The following is a 16,974-nucleotide window of genomic DNA, read 5'->3' on the forward strand; positions in this document are numbered from 1 at the left end:
TAATTTCTGAATGTTTACTGTAGTACTTCTTGTACAGATAAGTGTATTTTTAAAAGAAAAAATGGAATTGAAGTGATTATTTTTCTTGCATTTTTACTTGGTCAGTGGGAACATTTTGTTTTCAGGTGTCACCAAGGGTTCTGGCTCTTGGTTTCTCTCTAGCTTTCTCCTCATTTTACTTTCTTTATAATGCTTGAGATGTCTAACTATGGGAAAAAGATGCAGTTGGATAATGTTAAACCTGACGCAAAAGACAAGCTGTATTCTGTTTAACTGAGCGCTGCATTTTACACTCTCTCTAATAAAAGAACCCACAAGGTTGCTTGTGGGAGAAGGAACTTTGGTCTTCAGTCTGCGTTTGCTCATCCCACTCCCCTGCCCAGTATCGTGCCCACATGGAGTCTGCTAGTCTCAGTAAGTACATGTGCTCACCGACAACTCTTACTGCATTGGATGCACACTGGTCATGTCTCTCCAGGGGAAGGCAGAATTCTCTGCAGGCTCTCCTCCCAACAAAGATCACACAAGCTTCCCAGACCAAGTCTGATGACCGGTCCTCTGTGTTCTGGAAAGGTTATGGACCTAAGCTTTGGATGATTCTTCCTTCTAAGGTGTCACGTGTAAATTCATCAATAGCATGACGCAGTATCCTCTTAATGATGCGAAAAACAGCATCAAAATGCAAATCTTTGTTCTAAAACAGTCAGAGGCTGAAGCTACCAAGTCTGCGTAGCAAAAGTAAAAGATGAAAACTAAAACCAAGTGGGGAAACCCTTTAGTCCAGGCATAGGATTCTCCCCTAGTGTTAGTGCTGAATGTGAGGAAAGTGAATATTGGCTGTGGCTGACGACACCTCAATGACCCTTTCTGTCTTTTTTTTTTCTCTTAAACTGAGTGAAGTCTGTTTTCTCCACTTTGGTCTCCTTCTGAAAACTGTCTGATCAGGGTTTTGAAGAACAAAGTCCGATTTTCATTTACACAAACCAGTCTTTCTGGGATACTTTTGTCTTTATGCTTGCTGAATTGTCTCATTGCCTTCCAGCCTTCACCTGAGCCCTTGAGCTTTCATTTACAGGGGAACAGACGTGGGAAATGTCTCGTCTGTCTATTTCCTAGTACCGTGCTTCAAAGGCATTTGCTAACAGTTACTGCTATTAATTGCCAATCTTATTTTAGCCTGGCTTTGGGTTGTGGGGGGTTTTTTTTTGGGGGGGGGGAGGTTGGTTTTTTTTTTTTTCTTTTACAGTCATGGGATTTGCTTAAATTTTGTGTCCATTATCAGCTGTCATCCTTGGCTTCCTGTCTCTCTCAATCTGCAAATTGATGGGATATTCTGGTATAATTGATTATTCTAAACTTTATAATGAGCTAAATAAAACAAAACACAAAACCTATGCATGCAGAGATCAGACAGCAAAACAGAAGGATGGGATATTATACGTGCGCTATTCAGCGAAGAATACTCTCTAACCTTATGCACTCTGGATGTTATTTTGAGATCAGAGAAAGCTTCTCTTTGTTTTTATAGTCTGTTTCTTGTTTCTTCTGTTGGGTGGCAGGTGGTAATGGGGTCCTAGGGCACAGATTTCCTGATGGTAGCTGTGGAGAGACACTGATGTTTGGTGATATTTTACATTCCCTTCCTGCAACCAGTTTTTTGGTCTCTTCTGAATGCTTTGAGACAAGTTTCTCTTGATTTTCTCTTTGTTGAAACATGCACCAGGGAAAATGCTCCATGAGGACTGCTTCTCATTGTGGGTTTTTATAGCAAATATCTACAGAATGGACAGCAAACCTTAAACTCCACACAACGGGATTCCCTAGGGCTACTAGTCCTTTGTCTCTAAAAGTGTGCCATGACTATTGCTGTATGTGTCTTTGTCTGTGATGTCTCACAATCCTGTTGTTTCTCAGGTTTGTTATAGACTTTGCAATAAGTTGGCCTTCTGCCATCTCCTCGCCACTCGTTCCCTAGAATGTTATGAAGTCTTTATTTGATGTGCAAAGTCTTTCAGCATTGTTCCTAAAAGATAGTTGAAAGATGTCTGCCCGAGGCAACCCCAGACCGCAGCTTCCGGAGGTAAAGGACTAGGCGAAATGTTTCATGACACCATAGAAAACTCTTATCTTTTAAGCATCATCAACCTCTCACTTGATGGTTGGGGGAGGATAATCCATTTGCAAAAAAATTAAAAAAAAAAAAAAATTTGGCGCCCCAAAGGCGTGTCTTGAGCTGGAAATAAAGGGGGGTATGGCATCTTTCAGTTTGCCCCTTGAGAGTCCCGGGTTTGACATTGAAAGATTGAATAATAAATGGCCACTTGGAAGAGAGAAAAATGAGCTGAGTCGGGGCATAAATGCTGATTATGGGAATGGGAATTGGAGAGAGGGCATTACAGCGCATACTTCCATCTAATTCATCTTTCCAGCTCTGTGCCAAAATCACATTTGGCATGGTTCATAGGGAGTAATTGTACGTTAATGAACTCAAAGGTGTCCTGTAATTGAAGACTAAGTATTGTGGACTGTGCCAAAACCCATAAATGTCCTAGAATGGCAGGCGGATGCATTCCCTTAAATGTATCTGTAAGCACAGATTAGCCATGTTCCCCTGTGAAATAGACTATAAATTATGGAAAGATCTCATTAGGATGCGAGCTTTTATCGAGGGGGTGGGGCAGGAAAAGCTTTATGCCCATATTAGAAGGGCTGGAAATTTGTTGTCGTTAAGATGGCGCCAGTCCATGACAAAGGCGTTTCCATCTCTTAATACAGAATGAGTCTTCAGAAGCCGAAGATATGTAAAGCCTGTGTTTTATACAGGTTCAAAATCATAAACTCAAGTACATACAGCAGAATATAGATCAGAATGATATTTAAACCTGTGAGTTGGGGGTGGTGTCTTTCCACTCATGCTCGCTTCTGTTATCTATGTTCGGGTCCATGTCTATGGAAACATCACCTGTATTATGCATCCAAATGATTCTTCCCCTGCTTCTATGCTATACAAAATTGTTGGGACATATTTGATCCAAGCCCTCCCCATCCCTTTTTATAGACGTGTGCTTGAAAGCTGGGAGAGTGGGTAACCCGACACATCCAACATCTGATGTCCAAATGGGGTAGCTTGGTGTTCAATGATAGTCCAGCCTGAAGAGGAATTCTGAGGCCCTACGTCTCCTTAAATCAGCTGTTGGCCATGTTTTAATTAACTGATGTGGGGTATCTGACTTGTAAAAATAAATTTTGTGGCTTTCATTAAAATTAGTGAAAGTCCTTCTGAAAAATCAGAAAGTATATTGACAAGACGTACATTGCAAACTGAAACAAAAATTGGTAGATATTTTCTTCAAAACATCTGAAGATAGGACTGTTTCAGTGGTAACACACTGTGCTGCCATGTGGAGGATCTGGGTTTGATTCCTGGCTTGGGTTTTTTGATCCTTGTGACTGGAGATGAGTTGGAGGCAGTATTCACAGTTGCTGTGGGGGAAGAGTCATGGTCATTCGTAACAATGACACCTAGTGGTTGGATTTAGGGGTTATGATTTCAGGTTCAAGAAAGAGCCTTGGTGCATGGCCTCTGGCCCAGGATGATCACTTCAGTGACTGGGTAAAAAGTTCTCCAAGGGCTATAAAATAGGGGGAAAATCTCTAGATACTTGCAAATGGAGGCTTATGGTACCACATCCTATTTGAGCTTGAAGCCTAAAGGAGCAGGAGACAATGACCAATTCAAAGCAAAAATCTAAAGAAATGTCTTGCTTTCCAAAAAGTAACAGCAGCCATAATGTGTTTTTTGTAGTCAAAAATTAGACTGGCTTCTGTTTATCAGATTCGCTTATCAATTGGCCCACATTCTAAGGTACAATGGTTCTAGCTCAACTAGGAAACCTGATCTGTTAGCATAGGGATAAAGCAGATTCAAATCTTAAGAATCCTAGTTGAAAAATTAAATTATTGTAATGGTACACCACAAAAAAAGAACAGGATCTGCACATGGTGTGGACTTAACCCACATTTCCTTGTATTTGTTTTAATTAGAAATGAACATTAAGCCTATTAGACTGTTCCAGTGGCCAAACACTTCTAGTCCTTATAACTTGTCACCTTACATTGTAATCCCGTGATGGTGAGGAATGGGAAGTTGTTCTGTCATACATACTACTTATGATTTTTCCTTTTAACTTGGTAAATCAGTCATTGTCCTCTCTAGGAGAACAGCCCATGATAAACCACTTTGCACAATCTAAAAGTTATAATTTGGTTTGGTTCCATGACTGGAAGGAGAGAATAGGAACTGGGCTTGTTCATGACTCAGATAACTGAAGTAATAGTTAGGGCTTAGCCTTCAGTTTTGAGTACCTCAAAGTAAAATATTTCCTCCAGCACAGAATCCAAAATAGGGAATTGCAAAGTGAGTAACTGCAATACTGTTCCTAGAATGAGTCTGTGCCATGTTTGGGATTCTTAAAACTAAATCACCCTTCCCTGAAAAAGGATAACTTTTGCTATGACAGCAATAAATAAAGACTTTTCTACAACCATTCTCAAAATGGATATCCAGATGTTACAGGGAATGCAAAACTGATATATACAAATTTACAGATGCTGAGAGTAACTAATTAGTTATCTCTGTAGAAAATAAGATTGAGTGGGGATTTAAATCAATGGATCAGCTCCAGGAATGGCAAGAATCTGGGGCCACATCTAACAATAAAGGATAATTGCTTTTGGAGGGGGTGAAATGATGTAATTTTACTACTGTGCATGGTTATAGTTACAGCACTAAATTTGTGTCTTTTTGGGAGGAGAAAAAGTGGATATAACTGGACTATGTAGTGTACTGGGCTAAACTATTAAGAATGGGAAGAAATTTCTGAGACTACAAATGAGGCATGGGATCTTTGATCTTCCTCTGGATTATCAAGTGGAGTGCTGTTGTAAATACTTGAATGGGGCTACACTTGCTGGATCTCTGGTCATATTTTAACATAATGAACTATGGAAGAACCCCTTCTTGGTGTGGGATCTTGCTCAGACCAATTCAGGAGTGCTGAAATGTGCTAGTCTGTTGAAAGAAGTGTGATTAGTGGATGGACATGAGAATAAATATCTAACAATAATATTGTATTTGTGCTTCTGTCTAAAGCATTTTACTTACAAATAATGAACAATTACTATGGCCTATTATAGTTGATCCACACTTTATTTGCAGTGGATGTGTGATGATCTGTCAGTCACGGGGGTGTTGGGGGTGTGCTGTCTTTAGGATTTGACAGATCCTAGACATAAATACCTCAGCCAGCAGAGTGATCCTATTGCCCTGTTAATGATATGGCTTTCAATTTAAACATAGCAATGTGATGGCAGAAAAAGTCCATAAGGTCTATCTAGTCTGCCCATCCACACAACTAATTTAGCTTTACAATTGTGTCTCCACCACCTTCATGGGGAGGCTGTTCCATGCGAAACATGTCCCTCTCTGTAAAGAAATATTTCCTAAGATTACTCCTGAGTCTACCCCCTTCACTTTCATTCCATGATCCCTCATTCTAGAGCCTCCTTTCTGTAAAAAAAAAAAAAAAAAAAAAAAGCTTGCCTCTTGCACATGGAAACCTTGGAGGTATTTAAATGTTTCTTATATCTCCCCTTTCCTCTAGGATGTACATATTTAGATCTTTAGGTCTGTTCCTACATCTTTAGAACAAAGACCACTGACCATTTTAGTAGCCACCCTCGGGACCTACTCCTTTCTATCCTTTTGAAGGTGAGGTCTCCAGAATTGTACACAGTATTCCAAGTGAGGTCTCACCAGGGATCTAGACGGGGGCAATATTACCTCCCTTTTCCTGCTGACCATTCCTCTCCCTATGCAGCCACATATCTCCCTGACTTTTGCCGACACTTTATCCATCTGTTTGGCCACCTTAAGATTTATCAGACAGTCACCCCCAGATCCTGCTTTTCTGTCATGCTTAGACTGACACACCCAATATTGCACCTCTCCCTTGGGTTCTTGCAACCAAAATGCATAACTGCTCTTTTCTTAACATTAAATCTTTGCTGTCAGACCCTAGACCATTCCTTAAACTTTGCTAAATCCATCCTCATATTTTCCTCACTGCCTTCCCTGTTGCAAATTTTAGTAACTCAGGCAAAAAAAAAAGCCTTTTCTGACTCTCTTTCTGCAATTGTCAGCTGTAATTTATTTATGAAATTTATAGCCTGCTGATTTGTAAATATCAGTGGGGCACAAAATACACATTTGTAGAATTCAATAGCACCATGCAACAATATAATATAAAATTAAAATAAAACCAAACATAAAACCTAAAATGAGAATCTTAAAATTAAAAAAAAACCCTTATAGCACCTAACATATAGCTTCAAATCTTTGAGAAAAAAAAAAAGCAGGGATAAAATGGAATATTAGCAAGTTGAAAAAGCCATTTTATATGAAAAATGAGAGCTCTGGTTCTACAAGGTTTACACATTGGAGAGAAATGTGTTAAAAGTTGTGACTTGTGACCCAGTGATATATTTGTGATTTCAATGAATGGATGCCATGCAAAGATTGCAACCAGTAGTTTGAGTTGGCAACCTAAACTTCCTGGTGTATCGATGGAATGGCGTTTATAGAGCGGTGCAATATGGAAAGGCTAAAGCTAGAGAATTTCAGGTGCTGGATACTCCTCCTGCCAGTAGTTTACTTAAGAAAATCCATTAAAAAGATGCCCTCTGAGCTTCCCATTGTCTCTAGAACTGACTTTAATCCTGGCCTGGCTGGGTGCAGGTGCCTTTGCCCCTGGAGTCATCATTCAGTCCCTTCTTATTGTTCTGACTGCCACTCACTTGTCAGGCCTGCCCCTCTGGATTCACAGAAGCCTGCAGGAATTCTTGTATGTCCCATTCAGTGGCCGATATTAAACGGCAGAGCAAAGACATTACAACCCTATCACTGCTTGTTTTATGGATGGAGGGAAGAGCAGCTGAGCTGATAATGCTCAGTATTACTTGACCCATCCTGTGCTCAGCTGCTTGACCAGATCCGATCACAGGCGTTTCAAAGTTAGAATCTCTTCCCCCCCCCCCCCCCCCCCCACCCAACCCCCTCTTAGGAGATTTGCTGGTCTCTGTTACTGCAAACAAAACTCTGGTCAGGGCCTTTGAAGATTTCCAAACGTTCTCTATTGGAGAATTCTCTCCCCTCAGCACCAACACCAATTCTTCCAAGTCTCTTCCCATTCGGTGGTAATGTCATCCAAACAGTGGTGATAGCAACATCCTCTGATCTGTCTGGTGTATCAGAAATAGCAGTGTGGCGATGAATGGTACGTTATAAGTGGCAGCAACTTTTTTAAAATGGTTTGCGTTCCTACTGCGCACTGGTGGTTCTCCTGTCCTGTCCTCACTCTGATAACTTTGCTGTGGCATCTTGTAAGAACTTGTTTGATCTCGTTTACCATCCTAGCTTGAGCTCTTCACAGTCCGGGGACCATCCCAAAGGATCAGTACAAATGGCGTTCTGCTGGAGGCTGGGATGTGATGGAGTTTAGAAAAATTCTGTCCTTAGCAAACTCATATAGGGGAAACTGCACTTCCTATTCTTGCTAGCATCATTCCTGGATGGAATGTATCCCTTCCCAGAGAGCTCTCAAACCAAATTAGGTTATGATCGTAAATGACTTTTATAAGTGTGTGTGTGTGTATTTTGATGGGGGAGGAGGAGGAAATGGGGATATGGCAGTAAATATGGATTCTGCTGATCCCACAGCATATTAAATACAGCAACAGAAAATTCCTGTGTTTGAAAAGCCATTAATTCCTGGATAAGTGATGACTGCAAATGCACAGATGGGTAATCAGAGGCCAATTCACATGTGAAATGTAAGGAGACCTGTCACTCACTAGACAATAAGTGATAATAATAGCTAACATTTGACCACAAGAACCATGTATGTGGTCTGTACTAATTGGATATAACAATCATGTACGTGGCCTGTGGTGTTTGGATGTAAATCTGTTTTCTATTTTATTCTAGAATAACATGCATGTGTGTTCCAACTCTTCTAAGTGAATCAGTGAGGGCAGGAGGCAAGGGGTTAAAAGCATCACCACTAGCTCAACTACTCAAACTATCACTGCCACCTGTATTTTGGCTCTGGGGCTTCTTCTTTTGATCTTATTCCTAGGTTTTCTATCTTCCCCTCTTAGTGTATTTTTTCTTAAAAAAAAAAAATTTAAGAACAAAAACTGACCATTGAATTTTGATCTCACCCCTAATGGGTGAGCTAGTTTTTGTGTTGGCTCCCCCGGCACACCTTCCTCTTCAGAGGACATACATCAAGAACCTTTACTGCTCCGCGGCCACTAGGCGTTGCATTAGTTGTACTTTTCCTTCCCTTCTATGTCTGCCTGTACCATCCCACCCGCCCAAAAAAAAACAACAAAAAACCCCAGCAGCGCTGAACCCTGGTCCCCCACACTGCAACACACAGCACTATGGCCTGAGCCATAAGACAGTGCCATGCACCTGTGTTTAATCTTCTTTGGGTGTTCACTTTTCAATAGTCCCTGTTGTGTTCTGTATCAGTCAGTGATAATACCTACATGGGGTTCTGCTCAAGGACTGTATAACACCCTTGCTTATTTATTATGATTTATTAACTGCCTTTTTTTTTAACGTAAACTTTAAGCCGAGACTATGTCAATGATCTTTAGCACTGTGTTGCAATCTTCTGACACAGCTATACTTGGTGAGCAGGAGGCTAGCTACAGCTTAGCTTATACTTATAGCTGTCAACAATGATACATATAGTTTTGGTAGAATTTAAAAGGGGGGGGGCTTAAAAATATTCTTGGAAATGAAGAAGTCAATGTGAATAATGTAGGCTGGTGCTGATTGAGAAGGGTGGGGGATGGAAGGGACCTAGGATTTTAGTACAGTTAGTTCGTCTAAAATCGGGCAGATTGCCCCTGCGCGTCTGCAAGAGCAGGCAGGTCTCTGTCACCTCAGCCTGGGTAGTCCTCTCGGTCTGTCACAGAAGTGTCAAGGGCTAGGTGCCCAGTGGCTAGTGAAGGTGTTCCTTTCCTCAACGGCTTAACCCCGATTTCTGTATGTACATAACATTTCACATCATCATTCTGCTGACATTTTTGTATTATCTGTACCTCAGTGTGTATGAATGATTTACTCAAGGCTGACTGTGGGTGCAGGGGCCAGGATAAAGGGTGGGTAGGGTAGAGTTAGATGGAGTGCAGTGAGTTCTGTGCCCCTCTCTCTTGCACGCCTGTGAACCCGCTGCTGCACTGTGCCCATGTTGCTCCAATTGTAACTGTTTATCCATTGTTGTTTTCCTCTATGACTGCAATAATCATAATTTCGATTTTCAGCTCTTTTCAAATAATACTCAAGGTGCCTTATGCACTTATTACTTATTCAGATGCGATAAAGTAATAAAACACAGGTCGCCTTTTAAGGCAACCATAGGCGCTCATCTTAATCTATGCAACTGAAAATGGCGATTTTGGGCACCCTTTGATTAATGCTGTTTACGGTTGTCTGTGTGGCATATAATGTATAGATGAGAAGACACCGATCAAGGTCATATTTCACTCAGAGAGAGGTAGGGGTTATCTTCTAGTAGTGAGGATTGCAGCCTAAAGCGCCAGGGCTGACTGCAGGTTCAGTGCCTATAGTTTGGGAACAGAAAGGGTATGATGTGAAATAGGTCTCTGATATAACATGGAGGCAGCGAGTGGGTCTCACAAATTCTTAGTAATTTAAGGAAAAAATAATTACAATAGCTTATCAATATGTACTGAACAAACGTGGGCTCTCCTGACAGTTTAAGGGTCGCTAGAGCCTCTTCCCTACCAACCGGAGCTGCAAACTAACTAGAAGCTGCTTGGGAGACGTTTTGCAAAGAATCAGATGTAATATAACCAGGCAAAACATTCAAGTCCGAGTCCGATCTGGCATCCCGCTAGGAACCAGCCTCCCCGAGACTCTCTGCAGCCCAAGAAGAGAGAAAGCAGGTTCTCCAACAAGACGCTTAATTGGTATTCTAGTCGAGAGAGAAAAATCTTTTCATTAAGGGTTAATGTAATTACAGCTGGGAAGGGCGCAGTATGGGTCCGATCTACTAAGGATTTGTCCTCTTCGAGCCCTTTCGTCCACCGGGCCCCGCAGGGCTGAGATGGGGCCTATCTGACGTCAGACTATCACAGGATCCATTCCTCCTCTGCAGCCTTCAAGCGCTGATTTTTCGTCATTACAAAGAGAAAAAAAAAAAAGCATTTACAAAATGGCTCGTTTCAGTGTGTTTTCCCTGTACTTTTCCTTTTGTATCCGTGCGGCTTTGGGTTTATGTTCGGTTTCTTTTCATTTAGGTTGCTTTGATTATTGTAAAGAGACACTTTTTTTTTTCCCTTCCCCCTGGTGACTGCTCTAAAGAAAATAAAATGTGATTGCGGAAAACGCAGTGAAAAGATGCTTTCTGCTTTTGAAATATCTTAATTGGCCCAATTTGTAATATCGGATGATCCAGCTCCGCGCAGGTTCGGTGCCTTCGCCCGTCCCCAGTCGCTCCCTCTGACTCTGTGCCGGCAGCAAACGCAGAGGCTGCGCTGGGCGCAGGTTTCCGATCACGGTTCTCACAGCCGCTCTTCCCCCTCATTCTCCATTCACCAACTTTTTGTCTTTTTTTTTTTTTTTGTCTTTTTGCATTTTCCTTTCTTTAGACCCGAAGCTCTTTGCAATGTTTATCTCCACCGGTAAAAAAAAAAAAAAAAAAAAGTATCTACCACCACCCACAGAAAAAAAACAAAACAAAACCAACCAATTATTGTAACTTGCATCAAAACCAGAGGTTTGTACAGAGAAAAGCAAATTAGGCAAGAAGGGGAAGTTAGCGCGCGCGGTGCAAAGCAGCGATGAATAGAGGGCGAGGGGATACGGAGGGCTGGGAGGGGTAGGTGGACAGCCCTAGAGAAGTTTGGAGGGGAAAGGGGCTGAGGGAGCGGAAGGGCAGAGATGGCCTTGGAAGGGGAGAAGAGAAGTGGCTGCTATGTCGGAGGGATGGGGATGGCTTCCTTACTGGTGGAGTCCATTCCTTCACTTGGTTTATTGTCCTGTGGTTTTTTCTTTTTTTTAGGGGGGGGGGGGGGGGATCCCATGCGGGAAGCTGTGGCCTGCATTATTTATAAGCGCAATTCCTTTTTCCTCCTTTTGATAGGATTAGTGTCATTTACCGTCCTAAACGGCCCTGGAGACCGCGAAGCAACACCGAGCCTGGAAAAGCAGAGAGGCGCTCGGCCCCGTCCTCCTGAAAGGGGCCTGAGGGCTGCTTTGGAGAGTTCAAGAGAAAACTCCCGTTGCAGCAAAGCTCCCGGGCGGAGGCGGTCAGCACGAAGCGAAGAGGATGTGCCGGGCCACCCCCCCCCCCCCGGCGCACCGGGGGCTTTCTCGGGTGGTGCCTCCCCCGAGGAGCCCGGGCCGCTCTGCTGACTCCCTCCTTGCCAGGCCGCGCCTGCCCGGGGGATGTCTGGCGTGCGAGCTTCCCACGGGCACTGCCCTGTCCGTAGGCAGCGCCGGGAATCGGGCCCCAGCAGGAGGAGGGTCGTCGGGGCCCCTTGCCTCGGGTGTGAGCTCGGACCCTGCCTGTCCCGGGTCACTCAGCACATATTGACCGGGGGGGACGGGGGGACACAACACCCCAGGAATAGGGAAGCCGCCCCCTAATGTTCCTTTGCCACCCTCTCTCTCCCTGCTCAGGTGCCAGTTGGGCACATTCCCAGCAGCAGGGCCCGCCGCGGGCGTCGCCTCCGCGCTGCCTCACAATAGCCTCTGTTTGCTTTAAAGCCGCCTTCCCCGCTTTCAGCCTTTTCACTCCCTTCGCCTTCAGAGACTTTAAGTAGGTAAAAACCTGAGGGGAAAACTCTGTTTTTTTTTTTCTCTCTCCCTTTTCAGTCCAGCCTTGTGCCCAAAAAAAAAAAAAGGCCCCCCTTGTTTTTTACGCGTGCCAGTCACCTGCACCTCCATCCACAGACTGCGCCTTCTTTTCTAAGCTGCTTTTTCTCTCCTTTTCTCTTTTGACTTTTCCAGGAGCCCTGATTTAGAAATGAGCTTCAGATTGGACACATATTGAAGCCCTTTTGTCTTTCAAGGGTTGTACTAAGCTAATTAAATGTGATCCCAACAAATAAACCCCATCTCCCCATTAAATTCAGCCCAGCCTTTCAACTAGACGCGCTGTATTCACCTTTTTTTTTTTTTTTGCTTTGCAAAATGTACTTCTCATTGAGTTAAATCTATTGAAAACATTTGCAGATCTCTTTTGTTCTGGGGGTCTCCTGGTCCTTTTTCCATTAGAAAAGCCCCCCAAACAGCAGCTTGCCTCTTCATGCAATGGAACCAAACGCGAGAGAAAAGGGCCAGGCAATCCGTAATATAAATTACACATTTGCTAACTTTACAGGAAGAAAGAAAACATGTTACACTTTCCGAGCCGCGCACGTATTTCTTTCTCTCTTTTCAACTTGAAATAGATCCACGGAGGCAGGGAAAGCCCCTGATACACGGATTTGATTTCCAAGGGGAGATTTTGTTTCTTTTCTGTAATTTTATTTTCGCTGGTTTAGTGAGATAAAACGCTTTGGAGCTAACTGAAGAGAGGGGGGAGGGGGGGATAGCCCGGGAGAGATGTCGGGTGATCTTTATTTAGCAATGAAAGAAAAAAAAAAAGAAACATATCTTTTGTTTTCCTGCGTTACTTATGTGTTTTCTTCCAGCAGTGCGTTACGGGGAAAAGGTAGCACTGGCAAACGGCCGCCCTACCTGTTACATTGTCCAAAAACAATCAGATCTCTCTGTAAGAAAAGTGAGTTTGGAAAAATGTAAATTGCTTCTTGAAATTCCTAATTAGAAAAAAAAAAAAACAACAACCCACCCCATCCTAATCTTAATTCTCCGCCCGGCACCCACAGATTTCGCTGATCAATAAGTGTGCCGGAGTTTTTCACAGTTCAACTAATATCTTTTTAATGACTTGGGTTTTAAAGGATCTGCCCCGGAGCCTGGATTGCTACAAGCAGATGTTTAAAAGAAAGAAGAAAAAAACCCTTCTTTCCATGGGGTGAGGGGTAAGAGGGACTTTCTTCTAAAGTTCAAAAGAACTGTGGCTTTCAATCTCCACTAAAAATGTATTTCTCTTTTTAACAATAGGCTCCATTCTGTCAGGAGAAGAGGAGGGCTGTGGAGGGTATTGATTGTCTTGTGTTAGGAAAGAAATCAGAAATTTCAATTTTTTTTTTCTGGTGCTGGAATCAAATTTAAAACAAAACCAAAAGAAAACCTTGCAGCGATTTGCCTCACAATTTTCTCCTGCTATTTCCGGCATCGTTTTTCTGAGAAATAAAATCTCATTTCTCCCCTCCCATATTTTAGAAGGGCGCATGATGTGATTTCAAGATAAAAAAAAAAATACATTTTTTTTTTTGTCTTGAGTTTCACCCACCCTTCTGGAAACCTCAGACAACGCTGAACACTCTGTATTTGTCTAAGTTGTGTAGCTGCACTGTGTGTCTCTCTCGCTCTTCCTAAATAAAGCACACTTGCAATCTGTAAATAAATCGTGTCGTGTAATCACGCAGTAATGACTTTAAAATTGCGTACAGGAAGGAACAATTGATCAGAGAGTTAACCCAACATAATATAGATTTCACAAGAAATACGTTTGTCTTCCTTGATGAATTGGTAATTGTGGGACTCTACAACACTAAAGGGAGATGGTGAGAGCTATTGGGGGGGGGGGGGGGGGGAGGAAAAACGCTGCTTTGTTTGGACGGAGAATCAAAGTGCGTCTAATCCGGGCTTCTAAGAGTTCTGTTTCCAAACGTGGCGGTCAGCTGCAGCCTGGGAGAGAGTTAAAGGTGCCAGCAAATCAAATCGCCATTGGCCACTGTATGATTGTGTATTATCTCACCAGTCTTCATTTAATACCTCTTTAGGACAGAAAGGGGCTTTATTTCTCCCTCCCGCTTCTCCCCCGTCCTTTCTTTCACAGCAATAAATGTTTAACTACAAGAAATATAAATCACTCTTAGGCTGTTCAAATCCTATTCAGAAGAACCTGAAAGAGAGAGAGCGGGAGAGAGGGGGGAAAAAATGGCTAAAAGTCGCCCCCCCCTCCCACCCCCCACATCACCAGCACCAAAAAAAAAGCAGCTGTTGAGCTGTAATCTCTTTTCTTGGACTGTCATTCACCCTCCGTTTTTCTCCTTCACCCCATCTCTGCACTCTGCTTTCACTCCTTTTAATTCATTTCACTGCGCGTCTCCCCTCATGAGACCCCAACCTTGTGCAGCCTCTGACCATCCCCTTGTAGGCTGTGAAAGAAAAGACGAGTCCATGGATGTCAAATTGGCCTCAAAAAGACCATGAAAGATTGATTTGCTGCACTTTTCTTCTACCTGACATTATTCCGGAGCCTCTGAATGGGAAACCAGAAAGTCTCGGGCTGGAATAAAGATGTTCTCTCTGTAGGGGGAAAAAAAAACGTGGCTCTTTACTCCTGGCCCATCAACCCTGGAAAAGAGAGGAGAAGAAAAGGAGCGCTTAGTCTATTGAGTCAAGAGCAAGGAAATACAATATGCCGATATACTGGAGGCCGCTCTATTAAGAACCATGAATATGAAAGTGCTCTGCTGATGTTAAAGGGGCAAACCTGGGGGAAATACCCGAGAGAGAGAACACAGGGAGCCTTGTGCACCCCAAGTCCCTGCTCTCCAGTAAGGCCCGGGAACAAGAAAGCAGGGGGTTAATATCCACAATATATTAACGCACAAAGAAGGAGGGAGCAGGGACAGCGGTAAAAAGGCAGGATCTCTGGCAAACAGCTGGGGTTCGTTTCAAGCAATTTACAAAAGCGAGTTTTGTTTGCCTTGTGTAATGAGCATCTTTCCAGTTTATGGAAATGGAAAAGAGCTGCTTCAATGGGCGGCGTGTGCTGTGATTGCCGGGGCCGGCGTCCAGAGCCGCCTTTCTGGGAGCGCAGGCTCTCGCCGGCTTTGGGCTAAATTGAGGGAGCTGAGTTTAATGCACAAGGCATGGGGTCTGGAACCCTTCCTGCGCGCAAAGTGCCGCATTAGCCAGAATCCGTTTGCAAACTCGCGCCCGCCTGAAAGGAAAGCAAAACATTAACCAGTTATTTTTGCTGGTAAAAAAAAGACTTCGGCTTGTAAAAAAAAAAAAAAAAAAAAGCTCCCCAGCTGCATTTGAAAGCCTTTGGTGTGCAGGTGATGCGTTAACTCGGGGAGGTGGTATGTGTGCAGGCAAGGAGCACAAACTTAGCCACCCACAGATATTACATATACAGAGAGAGAGAGAGAGAGATGGGATCGGGCTAGATCTACACCTAGATCGATCGATCTACATGTGTAACGACTTTACATGTGCGCATCAGGGACCTCGCCTGCGTGTTTTTTTTTGTTATATTCCCTTTGCTCTGATTGTCCTTGGAGAGCAGTCCCGACTTTGCTAAGAACTTCAGAGCTGCCAGAGCCGTGTGCGGGGACGGAGAGAGGGAGGCGCAGCTTCGGTTTTTAGGGGCCGGGGCAGAGGGCTGGCGCTCGGGAAGGCACGAAACCTTCTCCCGGGTTTCTGTGCTATTCGTTTCTTCGGTGTCTGTGTCCGGATAGCCGCTGGCTGGCTGCGCGGAGGGCACCGGGGCGCCGAACGGTTCTCCCTTCCTTTCGGGTCCGTATTTTCTCGCTGCAAAACGAACCTCGATCTTTTCTAAGGGTGAAGCACCCAAGGTCGTTTCCTAACGGCGCAAAATAAATATTTAGGAGACACCTCACCTGTAATTGTGTTGGGTTTTTTTTTGTTTGTTTTGTTTCTTTCTATATTGCCAGACCCCCCCCCTCCCCCCCCAACTGAAAGACTTGGGGGAGTCTTTGCTGATGAGACTCGGGGATTAAAAATGAATTGATAAAAGGAAAGCGTCGGTGTGAACTTCAGTTGATTGTTTAAACGATACAATCCGTATTAAACAGAACCTAAATTCCCAGTCTGAGGCGTTGGAACGAAATCGAACTAAGCGCAAACAAATCCTTCCGAGGATCCGCTCCCAACTCCAAATGCTCCTCTCGCCAAAAAAAAAACAAAACAGCGCCTCAAAGTTGTGTCCTCAGCGGCTGCTCCGCAGGGCAATCCCCCTCGCCTTCAAAACTAGAGCAAGGAGCAAAAGAATTACTTTCTGCAATAAATGAGCTAAGGTTATCAAGAGGTGAAGCAAAACCCCTCCAGAAACGCGGGCTTGTTTGATTTCAACGCCTGTTTTAGGAGACATCACATGGGAAATAGGAGGAAGAAAACGGCTCTTGTAGTCCGTCAAGCAATCCGACAACTCGAGCTGGTTTTCCCTTTATTAGTTAGCTTGTTTTATTATTATTATTATGATTATGATTATTATTATTTTGCAATTTGCAGAACATGCTGTTCCCCTCATGCTTCCAGCTAATAATTTCAAGTGGTTTGTGAAATGTAATATTTAAGAAGCAAGAGGAAAAGTCCAAACACGAGACTGCAAAAGTCGACATGTGGCGTGATTATTTTGTGTGCGCTCTTCTGCCCAGATGTTTCCAGCTGTCGGCGGGAGGCAGCTCCTAGCTTCCTGGTCGGATTGTACCTGGGCAAGCGCCTGGCTCCCTCGCTCCATCTCTCTGTTGCCCCATAGCCGCCTCCTAAGGGGGGCCCGGTTTGATTCTGCCGCCCTCCGATTGATCATTTGACGGTGATCCTTGCCCCCAGCTCTATGGAGCAAGCCGGCTCTGTGTGACCCCGCCTGTCCTGTCCAGTCTCCAGCCCCCTGAGGGCTTCGGATTCCTCCAAAATGGACCTCGATTCCCGGGCAAGCGAGTGGACCCCCCCTTTCCTTATGTGCGCCCCGTGCTTTGCGATCCAGAGCT

This window comes from Rhinatrema bivittatum, chromosome 8 (assembly GCF_901001135.1).
Source record: "Rhinatrema bivittatum chromosome 8, aRhiBiv1.1, whole genome shotgun sequence".
NCBI lineage: Eukaryota > Metazoa > Chordata > Amphibia > Gymnophiona > Rhinatrematidae > Rhinatrema > Rhinatrema bivittatum.